We start from the raw sequence: 18,072 nt of genomic DNA, 5'->3' as shown, positions 1-18,072 counted from the left end.
GTAAATATTCCTAGAATATTGAAAAATGTCTGCTTCAAATTTATAAAGAGTGTGTTTAAAAGAAATGCTTATTTGTGCCCCTATGTTTTTGTAGCAGCCTTCACATGGCAGATGACTTCTCATTGTCATGTTCAAATAATTACAAATGCATATTTATATAATGTAGATTGAAACCAAAATTAATATAGAATCCCAATAAACTGCATTTATTGGGATAAAGCAAGGCTGGTGTGCAGGGATCTGTTATAAACAGAGAATTCCCAAGGTGCTGCTTCTTTCCTTCCCTGGTCTCTTCTTGTGGGATGCAATGAAGAGGTGTCTCACTCAACTGGATCAGGGATTCACTCAACATCTGTCTCTAAAAATCCTGAAGAGAAACAAAGGACTGTGGTCATATTCTGAAATGAGGTTTCTGAGAAGTCAGGGTGAAACTTTTACTGTTCTGAACTTAGCAACTTCTGGGACAGGATGAGGTAGAGGAGGAGATGGGCTGTAGGAAATGTTGCAATAGGAGTCTTTGTACTGTGGGGCAAAATCAGCTGCAGAGGACAAAGACAGTGACTCTTCACTGAGTTTATTGCACAGATCCAGCAACCAGAGCAGGATTTTACCAACCTGGTACCTTGCAGGCAGAGTCCAGCTCCTTGCTCAGTGCCATTGCCATGTGCTGAGCTCTCCATGAAGGACAGGGAAGGGCACCCTGGTGTCTGCTGCTCTCTCCCTGGAGCAGCAGAGGTGCTCCCTGAGCTGGTGCACGTTTCCTCTGCCTCTGTGGCTTCATTTCTTCACAGCCTGGCATCAGCCTGGGTGTTCAGGGCTTGCCATGCCCTGATCTTTGGGGTTTCTCACCCACGTGATGGGGAATTGCAGCCTCTGTGGTGCACTTGCATAACTCCAGGTTTGGCAATGCCAAGCTCTGCTGAAATGGGGAGAGCTCTGAGGTTCAACCAGGAGGGTTGATCTGGCCTCAAACAAGGGCAGAGGCTGAGTCATGGTAGGATTTACTCTGCCCTTGCACAGGTCCTCCTTACCTGGTTCAGAGAAAGCAATGGCTCTGACTGTCTGTGGAGATGTGAAATCAATCAACACAGCTTCCCTTGAAGCAGTGAACCTTAATCTGTGCCCAGGTGTTATCTCCTATTGAAGTTTAATTGTAGGATTTTAGCACTACAAGAAACACCTTTCTAAAGAAAGATGGAGTTTTTTTAAAATTTTAATAGGACAAAACGTTATTTCTGTATCAGTTCTCAAATTACTCATTAGCCAAAGCCATTAAGACTTTAAACTTTCCAAATAAAACAGAATCTGACAATTTAAGAACATCGATTCAGCCAGTTGGCAAAATCAGTCAAGTTTTGATCTGCTTTCCAAGGGTGGTAACTAAAATTTTAGTTAATGAAGATTGAGGAGTTAGAGATACTGCAAAGATCAAGTACTAAAGTAAATCACTTCTGAACGTCAGATTTTGGCAGGAAGTTTTTTTCAAAGTTTTGGATGAGTCTAAAAATCAACACTAATTCATGGAAAGGAAAGTTACCATGTTCTGTTTATAACCTTAAGGGCAGATTTAATATCATTAAGGGGGTAATAGGAAAACCTTAAGGAAAAAGAGATGGAGGAAAAAGGTAAGAACAGAGTAGTTGACAAATATATATGAGACTGAAGAGAGATTTATTAATAGCACTTAGTTCTATGAGAAGTTTCAGTTACTATCCTCTTAAATGTATCTCCTCTTCTTTGAAAGATCTGTATGAAAATGTATGGTTTCTGTTAAATAGAAAAAAAGCCATGGTTTGTATCTGAAAAACATGTCAAGCTCTCTTCACTGTGTTCTCATGAAGGAAAAAAGCCAAAGCTTTTCATGCTTAATGGTGGGATTGAAGGAAATTTCCTGTGTGAATCTTGTCTTCTGTCAAAGGTGCTTCTCTGGTTGTGAAAACCTTCAGGTGATTATTGGTGATAATTTCAGCGTGCCACTGACTTTCCCCCACCCCTCTCAGCTCTTTTGTGAATTCATTGCCTGAGAATTTAGACATCCGAGGGGTTTTTCTAAATTTTTTTTTTTTTTTTTCAAATGAGATAGGTTGAATGGGGTAATTTGTATTGACATGTAATGGGTGATACATCCACAGATCACAGGATCACAGAACAGCCCAGGCTGGAAAGGACCTGGAAATTTTCTTTTTTCATGGGAAAGGAAGCTGAGATTATCCTGCCATCCTGTCCAGTCTCATCTCAAAGGCCTCCAGCAGTGAGAACTCCACTGTGTCCCTAAATAATCTAATAGTTAAGTTCTATTCATGTTGTCAATGGAATTTTATGAAACAGGACAAGGGGGAAACAGTGGAAAAGCCAATGCACACCCCTACCCCTGGAGCTTTAGTGCTTTAAGATGGAAAATGCCTTCTGGGAACCCTTGTGGTCTCTGTAGCTTGTAGAGATGCCATTAGTCCAAGCTCCAGCCAAAAACTGATAGACAAAAATCAGCTGAGAGTTTTTTGGGGGGCTCTTCTCTTTGCCATCCTTGTATGCCCCCCATCCTTCTGGGCTTGAATTGATGTGATCAGATTCCTGAAACATAATTAAGGTGATGTAAAGAGTGGAGTTACGTAGATAATTTTAAAGTTAAATAAGAAAACCACACTAAATAATATTTAACTTTTTTTTTGAGCCCAGTTTTGATAAACAGGCACCCATGGCACAAACTGGGCCTACTGGACCTGCCCTTGACTGAGTGAAAATGGATTATTTTGAGAACATCTTCTCTAGGAAGGGTGTCCCAATTTCACCTTTGACTGTATTTGTAGCTTTGTAATTTGACATAAATATGTAGAGAACTGGGTCATTGTAAAACATATTTGCAATGTGAACTTCACTGAAGGGTGTTGTATTTAGTGTATGTGTGTTCTGGATTAAAGGATTAAGAGTTACTCAAACTGTGTCTTTTTTTATATGAGCAGCATGTTCTGGTCACAAACACATGAGATTGGGAGTAAACACATTGTCCAGAGCTCAACAGAAATACACTCTATTCAATTTTCTTTGAGTCAAGTACTTAATTTGTCTTGTTCAATAATAAACTGTGTGTCTTCTGTTTGTCAGTGGTGAGCAGAGCCATGAGTCTCTGCTGAGGGAATGAGGAAATGTTGGTCAGTGTTTTCTTACACCTCCTACTTGTCTGCATCCCCTGAAATTATCTAAAGGGATTTTTCTTAACTTTATACTTTTGCATTTGCCATTTCACAGCTTTAAACTTTGTTCTGTTTGTAACTGAATGCAGAAACTTTGATAAGCCACCTGCAAATTGCTGTGAAATGTACCTGTAGTCTTTTGCAATGAATTATTTATAATTACAATAGCTGCTAAGAGTCTAAAGACTTTTTAAACATTTGTTAAATTGTGTGATGTAACTGTGAATAAGATATGATATTTCTTAATGTTATATATCATACATATTGAGTGTTACTCCAGAAGCAATAAATGCTCTTCTTCCATTTGCTAGAACCTTTTGTGGGCTATTCAAGAGAAATATAAGGAACAATTTCAGTTTAGAATATAAGCATCTTCATTTTATTGACAAATAGCAGTCCATATGCAATTTATTGACAAAGGCAAGTCAGAGTGAGTTTCTTCCAGTTCCATGGAAGTAAGCTGACTGAGGGGTAAAGAGAGATTTATGCTCATTCTTGATGAGGTATTTGGCTCAGAAAAGTATTTCAATTGTTGGTTTTTAAAAGAATGCAGTTAGAACATAGCTGCCCCCTATGATATTTTAAATAAACATGTATGGGTGTCCTTCTCCCTAGTCTGTCTGTTTCTGAGAAGGTTTTTCAGATGCAGCTTAAGTGTAAAAATAACCTTATAAAATCAGCTGAGACATAGACAGCAGTGTAAGGTTAGGACAATCAAACTTCTTGTTCTTGCTTGTAGGAAGAATGCTTGAGAGTGTATGTTGGTTGAATGAGTTAGCTTTACATTTCTGCATGTTTTTCTTATTTCTAATGCAGTTTTAATTCCACTGTGTAACTTTCTAGACATCATCATAATTAGTTCTACATCAGAGGAAGTTTTGCTATGTAATGTTACACTGTAAAGTCATTTTTGTCCCAGGGCCAAATTAGCTAAACTAAGTGTCATCTGCATTACTCAGTGTTGGGAGGCTGATCTTAATGAGGACAGTAAAAGTCATACCTAGAAACAGTTACATTGTCTTGAGTTTAAACTGGATGTGATGCAGTTTGTGAGCACCAGGCAAGAAAATTTTCCACTGTAACTGCTGGTGGAGTTAGCAGTAGTGTCATGATTTAGTAATTTGCATTTCAAGTATGTACAAGTATAGAAATTAATATATGTCTAGACAAGCTAATCACCTATCCAAATAATTACTTAAATTATAAAATTTATTTTTAATTGGTAAAAAGTGCTATTTAATACAACCATTTGATGACTACTTACACAAGTTCTGAGACTAAGAGAGAAAGAAAGGCTGCAGGTATGTATCCCTTTGGGATCTGGAAGGTTGCCTGCTTCCTTCTAAAGGAGGAGTTGGAATTGTTGGAATCAGATTATTCCTCCTTTGTGTACAGCCCTTGCTGTGGAGCTTAACATTTCTGCACTTTTGTTCTGCTTCAGACAAGGACTCTTAAATGCACGTGGAATATGTCTTTTATGAAAGACTGGATTTGATTTTTAAATTCCAACTAACCTGAGATATAAAAAAACCCAAATGAGATTAAGGATTGGTAATTTCAAATTGGTTTTGTATTCTGACTGTACTAATTGGTCTTGTGGAAATTTCCACTTCATTTTTACATACATAATTTATGAGTTACAGCTCTACCTCTTCAGATCTTAAGTAATATTTACTTCTGTTGGAGGTTTTACAGTTTGAATGGGGAGAAAAAAGCTATTAAAAAAAAAAAAAAGAACCCAATTTGTCTTCAATGTTGCACTCAATTGAAAGCATTTAAAAGAAGGCCCAGATTTTAAAGTAGAAAAGTTTTACAGAATTCCTAAACTACTGAAAATTTCCACTGCAGTCTCTGGAAATCATTCAGTCAAAAGCAATACTTCTAAAATTCAAGTGTTCATCTCTTAGTATTATTTTTGTTTTGCCATCTTAGTATAAGGTATCTTTTCTGAGAAAAAACATCTGATGCTTGAACATTTCACTACTTATTTTAAGTAAGACAGAAGAGACAACCAGGGCTGCAGATTAGACAGTTAAAGCCTGAAGTGATTAAAGTTTTAAGGGAGTTAATCTTTAAATGCTTCAGTCTTAGCTAGCTGATCTGTAAGCCAATTTTTCTCAAACATTAATGCTTTTAAGGACCTGAATAAGGAGTTGTCTACAACACCCATTTAACCTTCAGTGCACCTGGTCAGCTGCAGAGACTTTTATTTGGTGGAGGATTTTTGGCTCCTCTTTCCCCTTAAACTTTTTTTCCCTCTCAAGAATCATTCCATATGTAATTCTTCAATGAACAACTGCATGGCAGAGCTCTGTGTAGCACTTACAAATGCACTGTGTTGTTTTTATTTTCATACTGCAGAACAGGTGCTTTCAGCACTTAGTAGGGAACAGATGATAGCAAAAGTACAGTATTTTTTTTTAATTTTTTTTTTTTTTTTTTGTCAGAGTGTTTCTGGACTCACTTTATATTCTTTGACCATATTAGTCTCCACTAGACAACTTAGAGTACATACAATTAATGTGGTGTATTTTTGTGATGTATCTTGCAGTTAGATTTCTGCTGCACTCTGGTTTTAGAATCTGGTCTTACTGAATGGATGTCATTATCTGGATTTTGTAGACTAATGTGATAAAATAATTTGATATTGGTATCTAAGGACTTGCAGGTAGTCCTGGTGAAGTATAACTTTGTCTCACTTGACTAAGTGCTGTCAAAGGGTTCAGTTAATATGCTTTATCCACTTTTAGTTTTGTTTTGAGTTGGAAAAATAACCACATCAGTTAACAGTTTTTGTAGAAATGATAAAATACTGAAATATTGAAGTGACACCTTTTTGGAATTTCAACTCTCAACTCTCTAATCTTTCAGTGGAGTATGTTGAAGTGTAACATTTTTGCATCTATCAAGGTATTTTAAGATCCACACACTTCCATTTTAAGTTAAATTCTTTTCAGATTTCTGGAGGAAAAAGCCATTTTTACAAGCTTTCTTTAGAAGTGCAGGTATTTTTAGAAAAATCACAGAATGATTTGGGCTGGTTTTCTTTGTTGTTCATATCTGTCATCTCCACAGATAATACTTGACTGCATGAGATGCTCTTGGTCCACCCAAGCTTTGTGTGTGATTCAGAATCTTTTTTACCTCTCCATAAATTTTGTTCATCTTGTTTAAAAGTTAGAGGAAAGACTGCAACATGGACTCCTCTCTAAGTCTCTACTTTGGGGTTTTTGTGTAAGTCTGCAGAGGAGATTGTGAGACCCCCAGTTAAGTCGTGAGGTGTAACATTCACGGAATTCCAAGAGTGTCTTGGTGTTTCCATCTTATCACTTACAGACTTATCTGAGGAAAGTCTCCTGGGAGACCCTGCTTTTCCTGAAGGTTCTGAATTTTAAATATTAAGTATTTTTGCTGTTCCTTTTGTTTTGTTTTGTTTAAACAGTTCTTGAAATACTTTTGACTAAAAAGGGAGAGCAGCTTACATCTCAAACACTCGATATAAAAATGGGCTCTATCTCCAGAAACCAAAACTGAAGAGCAGAAATCCTATTGTTCTATATGTGAGAGCAAAAATTATGGGGAAAAATATGGTTTTAATTATTTTCATCTTGATGAATAGCCTGGTTATGGATGTGCTTTGTATTTTAGTTTATACTTGAATGTTAGTTTATACTTGAAAGCTAACTTGGATGAATGCAGCACATGAGTGTAAAGTGACATGTTTCTGAAAAATGTCCTTAACATCAGAGGAGGTTCTTTAGCCTAAGTGATCTATTCCACTTTGGACTAATCATCCCTGAAGACAATTTCAGAACAATTCTATATGAACACAAATCCATGCAAGTTTGGAATGCAAGCAACAAAAGAGCAATTTATCTGGAAAGACACAAACATTTCTAAGTCAGTTAAAACTCCTGTGAGTTCTGCAACTTCTGGGTTTACATCACTATTGACCCAACCACACAGAAGTGAATTGAAATGAATTTGTGTGCACTATCACATCCAGTTCTGTAGTTTAATATAACTCCTGTTCCCAGTTCTTCCTTGTGCCATGTGCAGATGACTGTACCTGTTAGTTGTGTATTCTGTCTGCATTTCCCTGTCTGTTGTCTCCACAAATAGCAAAGTTGAGCTCAGCATGAATCAATGAAGTTTAACTTTTGAATAAAAGTGAGCACTATTTTGAGATGGCTAGAGGTTACACATGAGAAGGCTTCAGATAAATAAAATGAAGAGGCTGAACTCCTTGTGCTTTGGGAATATGGTGAGCAAATGGATTCTCTAGCAAAGGAGATTTGGTGTAAACAGTAATAAATGTTTTAATAGATGGAGCTCATGCTATTTAGTGTGAAAATTTTGAGCAGTATTATATATTTCTGATGGAGAAATGACATGTGTGAGGTTAGCAGTATGACATGGAAAGTGGAATTGCTTGGATAATCTCCTGAGGTGGTTCTTAGATTGTTAATCTGAAAAGCAAAGGCTCTGGCTCTCTTGTGTGCCTGCTTGTTTGCTTCTCTGCAGAAAGAGACATCAGAACCAGCCTGGGACATCAGAATGGAGATGAATGAAGAAATATTGTGGATTACCATGGGAGATGAGACCTGGTCTCTTGGGGGGATTGTCAAGTGTTTGCCCTTGCTGTTAAGTACAGCAAAACTGTGTCAGCATTGGATCATCTTCCTGTAACTACCAGAGAGGAAGAGAGAGAACTGAACAAATGTATCAATCCTGAAAGCCACTGAATTACCTCAGAACCTCCTTCCAGTTTGTTCTTTAAAATTCCTATGTTTTGTTTCAACTCCTTATTACAGGTTATTTGTCAGCTTTCTGTAAGAAGATGGAATTTCTTTTATGCTTGAAGTGCTGTAATTTAGACAATTTTTTGACTGACGTTTCTGGGGTTTTTTGGTTGGTTGGTTTGGTTTTTCTGTCTGTTTGTGCAGGGAGCTGAGAATTGGTGTGCTTTTTGGGAAAGGCAGCCAGCAAGAGTGTTGTGTGTTGGATTTACAACCATATATCCAGTTGTCACATAGCCATCCTCTCTGGGGTTGTGTGGAGGAGCAGAGAGGCAGATGATGTGCATCTAATCAAACACAGTCAATTGGGCTGGAGACAAGATTGTGAAACTTGAACTGGGTCGTTTAATGGGTTCTGGGAATCCAGGAATAATTTATCTGTGAAGTTGATTCCTGTGACTGTAAATCACTTTGGAATGTTTTCTAATAGTTCAAGAAAACAGATTAATGGAAAATAAAGGGTATTTTACTTTTTTTTTCTGAACAAATTTGTTTGTAGCTTGTGGTTTTTTTAAGCTGATACTTCTCATGCTAAGAATTTCTAATCAGTAGTAACTGTAAATTATATTGCCCCAAACCCCAATTTGACTGACCTTTTAGTTTGTATTCTACATAAATTTTGTGTTTTGATGCAGGTTTCTTCTGCTGGCTTAAATCCTCTTAGTGGTTTTAAAGCTTGGCTTCTTAAACTTGAACACTTTTTTGAAGCCTTTACACAGTGTAAGTGCTTATTGGTAATAAATTATAAAAGTTGTGTTCACCAAAGAAGAGAAAAGAACATTAATAAATCTTGTGATGATACTTCACAATTCTGTGTGTTCTGTGGGCCACAGCTCATTTCATCAGTGCATTGTCCAGCATGAAGCCAAGCACAAAGATGGGAGCAGAGGCTTTCTGCAGTTGGTATAATTTCTGATTTCCAGATTCCATCCTGATTCCAAGATGATTCCAGTGCTTCAGTGTCTGACTGAGGCTGTGCCATGCAGAATCCTTGGCAAAGGTCTTGAATGCTTATTGCCAATTTTTTAATTTCACAAATTTCAAAAGTAGTCTGTTGGCCTCCAGCACCACCTCACAAACTGAAGTCTCAAACAGAGCCCAGTTTATGAATCTTGAGGTTGAGATGTTGTTTTGTTTGTTTATAAAGCAAACACTACTTAATATTGTTTCAGTACAGCATGGTAGTGCTGGCTTTTGGCTGAATGCATGGAATTGGCAGATCCACTTTGAAATTTGCAGGCTTTATTGAACAAGACTCTTGTCTATATCTCTGTAACATGTGAAAAGTTGTTCTATTTTATACAAAACCTGGCATTTGTACGTGGAAAAAAGTTTATGAATGAACTTGAAGGTTAGAAGATACAGGCTATTTAGATGGCCTTTTTCCTTCTGTATTATTATTTAGTAATGTAGTATTTTATAATTTCTGGTACAGTTCTAATCCTATTTTCAGTATGGATTTGATAAATGACTATGAGAATTTTACTGAAGAAATCTTGAGCAGAAGTCAATACATAATAATTTTCTAAGTATTTGTTGTAACAGGAGTGTGGGTTTGGTCATAATAAGGTAAAAGAATAAAGAAATAATGTACCTTTATATGCAAAATACAGTTTGCATTAAGAGGAAGAAGAAAAATATAACTGTATTTAGATGTGATTTGTAAGTGCTTATTTTAGGGCTAGTCACCAAGAAGAATTTTTGTCTTTGAGCTTCTCCTGAGTGGGAATCTGCCACAAGCATGGCCTCTTGTAATGAATTCCAAGTGTGGAACCTGTAATTTTGCCTGCAGTTCACCTGGACCTTTCCTTCTTTCCCTGTCCTCACTGCTCTGAGGATATCAGAAATAAACCAGTGCAGCCCAAAACCTTCAGAAGTGGCAGATTTTGAAGATGAGTGCTATTGGTGCAGCTGATCCATGGAGTGTTAGCACTTTATTTAATGTTGCTGAGAGACCTCTGGGGTCTGTCAGGTTGCAGTGTCTGTGTTTTTCAAGGACATTGTCAAAGCATCACTTGAACTGGTGCTTTTATTTAGCTGTCATGGATACCAGCATAAACTAAAAAGGAAGTTTGTTGCTGTATCAATAGCAGAGTAATAAGTGAAGCATTTCAACTGGCTGCTAATATGAATCTCTGAAGCTCCAGCTTGCAGATTTGGAGAGGAGGCAGTTCAGGCTTTGCTTGTAGGGTGATGCTTGCACAGTTTGTAGCTGTTCCTCAGCCTGCAATTAATTAAATCTGAGCTGTGGAGTGAGCCTAGGCAAAGAGGGAGAACTCTGACACCCAAGACTTCTCTTGGATGGTGTTTGGAACTTGAGCTTCCCTGGCTGCATATCACAAATCTTGCAGGTTTGTATCCTTTAAAATATCACCTGCTCTCTGCATGCTTCCCTAGAAAAAAGCAAATTCTCCCTGCTCCCCTTGGATTTATATTTCTAACATAAAGGTTACTGATGCTCTAAGGTACTGCTGATGCTTTTGAAGAAACTTTTCTGTCTGAATTTTGTAATAATGGTGTCCCCAGATTGCTTGCTCATCTTTCCTTTACGCTGGCTGGTTCATTAACTTGGATGTGAAATGATCTTTTATTTATGTCAACAAAAGGAGATCAGAAAAGCAGATCATGCCCTGTTACTGACCAGTACTGGTTATCCTCAAGTCAAAAATGTCTTTTTTCGAAAGTATCTTTCTGATTTGGATCTTTGCCAAGATACTTGGACATATATAAAATATAGGACCTATATAAAATTAGGACTAAAGCAATTTTAATATAATACATAAGGAGTAGTCACACCTCCCACCTTCAAATGAAATGATCTGCTGTTTTACTGAGCTGCCAGTATTTCTGTTGTCAGTCTGCCATAAATTGTGGGGAATTTAATATAAGAAATTACTTTAACTTTCTGCTCATGTCCCTCTCCCTCTTCTCCTCTTGTCTTTGTGTCCTCAGAGCTTAGTTTTAGCTCTTTATCTAAGTAAAGGCAGTTCAACACAAATTCATCTAGTGTGTGTAAAACAGGCTGGTAGGACAAGGCTGGATTATGTAACTACTTTGTGTGGATTCATGCAGTAGATTACTCTGGATTATAATCAAGCCAAATATTCTTTTAGTACTAAAATGCCCAGTGGAATTTCGATTTTGATGCTTTTTCTTAGGTTTACCTGTGAGCTAGGAGTGCAGGAAGCATTATTCTAAAAAAATGTAAATTCAAAATTTTTTTGATCTGAGAGAGAAGATCCCTTTTTTTAGTTTGCTGTCAGATCTATAATATATATTTTAAAAACAAGCAGTACTCCCATTATGTACATGGCACATGCAGAATCAACCTCACTTCATTTTTAAACTATATTGTTTCCTTTTTGATTTGTTGTAGCAGTGGACAAGAGAGATGTTCATTAAAATCATGGCTTATAAGCTTAGGATGAAGAATGAATTTGATTTAGTGTCAAACTAGTGGGATAAGAAGTGAGTACTAGAGTTACAGTGTGCATTCGTGACCTCGATGTTTTTAACATTCCTTGAATTCCAGATTTGTCTAGTTCTCGGCATCACCTCATGATTATTTGCTATAACTGCATACCAGAAAACCTTATTTCACAAGGATTTTCCTGCATTCTGGCCTGGTAATATACTTGTAGAGACTTGTTGGCATTTGCAATTTTGAAGATTTGTTGTTGGACCATTTTCATATCTGGTTCATGTCTAGGATTTGATCTGCTTCTCCCAAAAAGCAGAGGAACTGGCAAGAGCTCTCAAAAAGTGGGTGGAGAGTGCATTCTCCCCCTCCCCCCAATTTAAATATTTTGCTCCTGTGACCAGTGTGTGTTTGCAGCAGCCACTTCTGCACCAGCAGTTTTTCAGCATCCACAGCAAGTTATTGTATTGGCACTGAGGAGCAGAAATTACTCCCAAAAGTCACTTGCTGGTTTGGTTATGGTTGAGTCTTTTATGTAAGCATGGCTGAAGTTTTCTATTTTGAAATTCAAGATTTGATTCTTGTTACACTTTCATCAATACTGTCACTTAAAGGGATGTGTTTTAGTCATGTCATGTCTGAATGTCTTTCATTCAAAAGATTGAATGAAATTCAATTCAACATTTCCAGCTGTGTAGTTGGAAAACTGTGACTACTGTAATAAATATATATCTACAGTTTTCTGTGGGATTTGGTAATATAATTGTGAAAACTTTGTATGATTTGGGAAACTGCTTTTATATAACCAAAGAGTTATTAAGTGAGTGGAAATACATTAAATAACAATAACTTTGTGAAGTTTGCTCAGGGTTGAAAGATTTTTGATATCAGATTTTTGTACTAGTGTGCCTTAGCTGAAGAAAGTAACTTTGAGTTGCTATGCCTGAGAAAAAAGTTTTGAAGTAATAACTTCTGTGGAATCACATGCAATTAAGAAATATTTAAATATATTTTAGCTTGGTTTAAAATGAACACACGTCAGTGTTAAATTTAGTTTATTCTGGCTGCCACCAACATAATTATATTTGTATTTTGTATGGCAAAGGCTAAATAGATAGTATTCAGTGCAGTGTTCAAGAATACATTTTCCAAAAGGTTTCAGTTTGATCCAACGTGAACAATGATATAATTATGGAAAATGTAATCAAATGTCAGATTTTTGTGCTGACTTTGGCTTTAGACTGCAAGTAGTATTGTGTGTAAGAGTTCAGCTAAAACCACTTAACTCCAGCCCCTGAGTTCAGGCTGAGAATCAACAGAGATAACCTAAGTGGGATGTTTTTATTGAACTATTTCTTTGGCTGTTGAATGGAAACACAGAAGCAGTTTAACCAAAAAAAAAAAAAAAAAAAAAAAAAAAAAAAAAAAAAATCAAAAAACTTAGTTAAAGGTTTTATCTGTATCTTTCTTTCAAAATTCATCATTAAGCTTTCAAGAACACTTGAGAATTACAGAAAACAAGAGATTTTCATTGTCTCTCCTTCCTTTTTTAACTTCTTCTTGCAGAATCTGAATACATTTAATGATGCAAGTATTTTTAACAGTCTGTATTTGTAGTTTAATCATAAAAATAAATGGCTGGAAAGCATGACCTGAAAAGGAATATTTGGTGGCATGTTTTATGTATTGCCTGGGTTTTTTTAATGAAACATTTTGAGCTTATCAGCTACTGCATAGACATCTTTTCTGAGTATCCTAATTTCATTTGTTAAATACATAGATGGGATCTATGTTGAAGCATTTTAGGGTGTGTAGTATGGGATAATAGTTGACATACTTCTTATATTATTAAGGTGTGTCATTATTACAGCACACGCACACCCTCTTATGTCTTATTGCTTAAATATGATAGTGCTTATAAGCTTTCCTTTTAAAGTATGAATTTACTACAGTGAGTTAGGTAACAGCATATTTATGTGCACTATTTCACCTATTATGGGTAATGCCTTAGGTGTCTGTTGCAAGAGCCTCACTCCAGTGGAAACCTTATTTAAATGAGGGGTTGAATTTAGTGGTGGTTTCTGAAGGGCGTTCAAAGAAGGAAACTTAATGACTCCTCTCTCCTCAGGTGACTGGCTTTAAGTGTGGCAGAAAAGAATGTGCTTTTTCAGTTTCAGTTTCACACTATGTGATGTCTTGCATGGATGAGGTAAGAGAGGGGTGCTCAGAGTTGTCTGTCATTTTATTTTAGCTGGAGTCACCCCCTTCTTTGGGTTTTCTTGTTTGAGAGGGTGTGGTTCTCTGTGCCAGCACTGATCCAGAGGGAAAGCCAATTACCTAATTTGAGATGCAATCTAGAAATGTGTAAATGAGATTTCAAAGTGCACCTCCACGTTTCAGACCCCAGTAAGAGGCAGTGCACACAAGGGTGTGTGTTTTCTGCTGGGACTGCACAGAGCAGCCTGGGCAGCAGGGGAGGGGGGATCCTGCACCTCTGCTCTGCTGAGATCCCACCTGGAACCTGCACCCAGCTCTGGTGCCCCAGCACAGGAGGGACATGGAGGGGCTGGGGTGAGTCCAGAGGAGACCACCAAGATGATCACAGAGTTGGAGCATCTCTGCTGTGAGGAAAGGCTGAGAGAACTGGGGTTGTGCAGCCTGGAGAAGGGGAGGCCAAGAGAAACCTTCTGGCAGCCTTCCAGTGCCTGAAGTGCTGCTACAGAGAGTTGGAGAGGGACTTTTTACAAGGGCAGGTAGTGACAGGACAAGGGGGAATGGCTGCAAACTGAAGGAGAGTGGGTTTGGATGAGGTGATAGCAGGATTCAGTATGGGAGTGGTGAGGCACTGGCACAGGCTGCCAGAGCTGCTGTGGATGCTCCATCCCTGGAAGTGTTTATGGCCAGGTTGGATGGGGCTCTGAGTAACCTGGTACTGTGGAAAGTGTCCCTGTTCCTGGGCAAGGAGTTGGACTTAGAAGATCTTGAAGGTCCCTTCCAATCCAAACCTTCTGTGATTCTGTGATGTGTTGTTTAAATTTCAACCTATGGCAAAATGCTGACAGTACAATTTCCACGAGGTTGTTTTCATACTGCTCTGTGTGTGCCACCTTCCCCTATCCTAAAGTGTCTGTATTAGTGTTGTGGGAACCATATAAATTTTGGAAGGCTGTGTTTTAAACAGGAATTAGCAGTGAAAAAGATAAATAGGTTTAGATCTGTTCATTCTGCTACAGCATTACACTGTTGTATTTGAGCAAATGTGGTTAAAGTGAACATGTTTCAGGTTCCCTTTCCTGAGTGGAAACAAGAAGTCTGGCATTGCATGTGCATCTTCAGGATTCTTTTTTCATGTGCTTTAGTTTCCCCTTCTCAGTTAGGAAACACGTAATGCTTCTTATCCAATTGCTTGGTATTGTAAGACATTTTCATGCAGGATCACAGAAGATTTTAGTATTGAGTGTTCCAGATTCTTTTACTGTCCCTGGACTTGATGAATTTCCTGTTGAATGCTTGTGATGTGTTCGGAAATTATCTGTAGAAAACGAACAAAAACCCCCCTAAGTCAATCAGCCCCACAACACATGCACAGAGCCCAGCACAGATCTAATTTGCTTATCTTGGGGAAATATATTTGTTCTTAATTTTAAGTAAGAATATTTTCTTATTTCTTTTCATTCATTATTACTTTTAAGAATAGCTTATTACTTCAAAAGAACTGTTCTCCTATACCATGACAATTTAATTTGATTGAGAATTTTTTTAGTGAATGTTTCTGCTAAAAGATTTTTTACTAAGTGACTCTATTGTGTTGAGTACATCCATTTACTTCTGTTGAAGAGTTGTTAATAGATGGATGATTTATGACATAGCTGTGGAGAAGCTTTTCTGATTCTTTTCCAGTGTAATTTATTTTTCTGTAGGGTTACTAGTTCTGCAATTTGACGTCTTCTGCACGTCTGCTACTTGCAAGCAAAGATTCTGGATAATGTTTTATAAATAGATGAAACATTTGCCTACTTCAAATAACCCTATCCTGTCTTGTCTTCAGAAACCCACAATTAGAGTTATCTAGTTTTATATTTTGATTACAGAGAAAACTTGGAACCATGCCCCCTGATACTTTCATTTTCATTTTCTGAAATCTTCTGTATCTTCCCCTTCAAAATACAGTTTTGTTTTTAGAAGCTTTCTCCTCCTGATGCATGATGAAACATCTTAGTAGTGATTGGGGGATTGTCCTGTTCTGGTCTGTGCTGAGGTGGCCTCACCTCAAGTCCTGTGTGCAGTTTTGGGCACCACAATATATAAAAATTATAAAGCTATTAGAGAGTGACCAAAGGAGGGCAGGAAGGTGAGGGGGTGGGAGGGGAAGCTTTTTTGGGGGAGTGAGGTCACTTGGACTGTCCAGCCTGGAGAAAAGGGACTGAGTTGAGAACTCAGGGCAGTCACAGCTTCTCATGGGGGTAGGAGGAGGGACTGGCACTGATCTCTGCTCTCTCCTGACTAGGGACAGAACTTGAGGCAACGGCCTGAAGTTGATTCAGGGCAGGTTTAGGTTGGATATCAGGAAAAGGTTCTTCCCCCAGAGGGTGTTTGGCTACTGAACAGCTCCCCAGGGCAGTGGTCAGAGCACCTGAAAGAGCACAAGAGTGTTTGGACACTGCTCTGACTCATGGTGGGACTTTTTGAGTGTCCTGTGCAGGGCCAGGAGCTGGACTCCATGATCCTGATGGGTCCCTCCCAATTTAGCTCATTCTATGATTTGAGGATTCTGATCTTCATTACTTAGCAGATTTCTCTGTCATGTTTCTCAATAATTTTCAAATGTAGTTTTGTATGTAACTTGCTGGAGTTTATATGTATGTCTATTTTCCTTATCTTGGACAGGACTTTTCCTCCCCTGACAGTTAATTGATTGTTTTCAAAAGATAATTATGACTGCTGAGTGATGCACTCTGACAGCAACAGCCTTCACAGACTCATCACCACTTCCTAGCCCAGAAACAGTCAGGTCTACGTGAGGTCTGTCACATTGACTTCCAACAAACAAATTGCTACAGGTTCTTGCTGGTATGAGTTACAATCCTGCTCCCCTGCCTTGAGAACTTGTTTTTCCTTACAAGCTGAGTATATTCCTACTGTGAGAGTGTCCTCTGTGGAAAAAGGGTCAATGCTGCTGGTAGGGTTCTATGTTGGAATGATGCTGTGTTAGTGTGAGACTTCTCAGTGCAGAGAGAGAAGCAGAGGCTTGGAGTGGGGCTGTGCTGTGTGGCCTGGCTGGCCCAGCACAGTCTGCCTGACCTGCTGCTTTCCTGGCAGAGGAGCAGCAGCATCACATTCCAAGGAGCAGTGCCTGGGCACGGCTCACCAAGGGAGCTGTGTGGGGCCACCGCTGGGATGTGGCAGGAGGAGGAGGGAATGGTTCTTGTGGATGCTGATCTTTCACTTTTTATGTACTTGCTGTCAGGTTTTTTCCTTGACTTTTTAATTTCTGATACAGGAACGTGTAATTAAAAAGTGTTGAAATGTTTAAAACTCTTCTTTTTTTTTTGGATGAAGTTTTCCAAGCAGGGTTTTTGGTCTCTAAACTTTTCAATCAAGCTAGCAAGGGTGTGCTTTTTTGTAAAAGCCTGTGGCCAGCTCACTTGTGTTCATTTGGAACAGAACTCTGGAGCTTGGGCTGTTTGTCACTGCCTGAATTTTCCTAAGCAGGAGCAGTATTGAAATGCCCATATTAAACCTCCCGTGGTTATCCTCCCTCTTTGGAATTAGTTTGTGTATGTTTTCACTGCACACTGTGCATTTGTACTGTCTCTTACATTTTCTTCAGGTTTCACTTGAAGAATAATGTACCTTTCCTGAAAACACCTAAGGTGATGAATAGGATGCTAATATTTTCTTGCTCTGGTAGTTATTTCAGGTATTTTAGTAGAGGAATATCACAGATATTTTTATAGCAGACTGTTAAACTTGAGTGCTTGTCTGAACTTGTTTATACATCCTCTTTGGGGTGCAGCTGTGCCACACTTGTGGTGGGAAAACAAAGAGATCTTACTTAAAAGCTGTAGCAGTATTGGGGCACAAAAATGCTGTTATTGGGGGCTTTGGGGCTTTAAGGGGGTTTTTTCTTTTAAGATTTCAGGCTCTAGTTTCATTGCCACATGCCATAAATTTTGCACGAGACTGCAATTTATGTGCAATGTTTTCAACTACAGTAAACATTATTCATAACCTCATCCAGAAAAGAATTAAAATGCTCTGAGGTCATGAACCTAATCCTTGGAATGCCATGGGTCACAGTTAGAGTCGACTTTAGTCAATGTGACTGAATGAATATGTGTATGAATATATTTAAAATAAAAATCAGACAGTTTTTATCCCTTACTTTTTAGAATTTCTGGGTTGTGAAAGAGGCAGACACTTTGAGTTTTATTGTGTTTTTACTGTGGCTTTTAAAATCCATATAAATAAGTAATTGCATGCTTTAAATGGAAGCAATGCATGAAGTGTTCTTTATTATTTTTGTCTCACATTTACTTTCTTAATATTTTGTATTCAATGAATACAGTAATTTATTCACTGTTCAGAAAAGTAGCTGATATTTTACATTTAATTTCATTGGATTTTGTATCAAATCAGTCTTGGTCTTAAACTCTGTTTAAGA

At 38.0% G+C, this 18,072-nt stretch overlaps 1 protein-coding gene across 7 annotated transcripts in view; it reads left to right on the top strand.

The window, feature by feature from the left end:
- SBF2 (SET binding factor 2) overlaps positions 1-18,072 on the top strand; it is a 226,433-nt gene that overhangs the window by 43,999 nt on the left and 164,362 nt on the right. The window lies entirely within an intron of this gene.

The sequence above is a fragment of the Erithacus rubecula genome (genome assembly GCF_903797595.1).
Source record: "Erithacus rubecula genome assembly, chromosome: 6".
NCBI lineage: Eukaryota > Metazoa > Chordata > Aves > Passeriformes > Muscicapidae > Erithacus > Erithacus rubecula.
This window is presented reverse-complemented; position numbering and strand designations above follow the sequence as displayed.